Below are 1,307 nucleotides of genomic sequence, written 5' to 3'. Positions count from 1 at the left end.
GTTGGAAACAGTTGCTTAACAGAGTAGTTGTATCCTGCATTAATCTCACCTGCCTCCACAGACACACAGACACACACATACACACACAGCATGATGAGTCTAGGGGAGGTTAAAAAAAGAGTTATTTCTGTTAAATGTGGCTTCACAGCTTCCTCTCATTGGGCACTTTTCAGCCATCAATCTGCCTCTTGCAACGTGAGATCTTGCCTTTAGGATAAAATATAAATGACTAAAAGTAGAAAAGGTTATGTGGGGCGGGGGTTGGTCTTGGGGAAACACTTTTCGTTTTGGTCACAATGTAATAAATTGTCTAAGAGTTTGTCTACACACAAAAGTAGTACCACTTTAATTATATTGATAGAGTTAAAACTGTACAATGCCCCAAGGATGGATGCAGTTATATAGGTATAAAGGTGTTCTATATTAGTACATAAGCTCTGCGATACAACCGCATTTGCTCCAACCCCTCAGACAGAGACAAACACCTACAAGATCTCTGTCAAGCTTTCTTACAACTACAATACCCACCTGCAGAAGTAAAGAAACAGATTGATAGAGCCAGAAGAGTTCCCAGAAGTTACCTACTACAGGACAGGCCTAACAAAGAAAATAACAGAACGCCACTAGCGGTCACCTTCAGCCCCCAACTAAAACCCCTCCAACGCATTATTAAGGATCTACAACCTATCCTAAAGGATGACCCAACACTCTCACAAGTCTTGGGAGACAGGCCAGTCCTTGCCTACAGACAGCCCCGCAACCTGAAGCAAATACTCACCAACAACCACATACCACACAATAGAACCACTAACCCAGGAACTTATCCTTGCAACAAAGCCCGTTGCCAATTGTGCCCACATATCTATTCAGGGGACACCATCACAGGGCCTAATAACATCAGCCACACTATCAGAGGCTCGTTCACCTGCACATCCACCAATGTGATATATGCCATCATGTGCCAGCAATGCCCCTCTGCCATGTACATTGGTCAAACTGGACAGTCTCTACGTAAAAGAATAAATGGACACAAATCAGATGTCAAGAATTATAACATTCATAAACCAATCGGAGAACACTTCAATCTCTCTGGTCACACAATCACAGACATGAAGGTCGCTATCTTAAAACAAAAAAACTTCAAATCCAGACTCCAGCGAGAAACTGCTGAATTGGAATTCACTTGCAAATTGGATACTATTAATTTAGGCTTAAATAGAGACTGGGAGTGGCTAAGTCATTATGCAAGGTAGCCTGTTTCCTCTTGCTTTTTCCTACCCCCCCCCCCAGATGTTCTGGTTTAACTT

Source organism: Caretta caretta, chromosome 1, assembly GCF_965140235.1.
Source record: "Caretta caretta isolate rCarCar2 chromosome 1, rCarCar1.hap1, whole genome shotgun sequence".
NCBI classification, from domain to species: Eukaryota; Metazoa; Chordata; order Testudines; family Cheloniidae; genus Caretta; species Caretta caretta.
Note: the sequence above shows the minus strand (reverse complement) of the source record.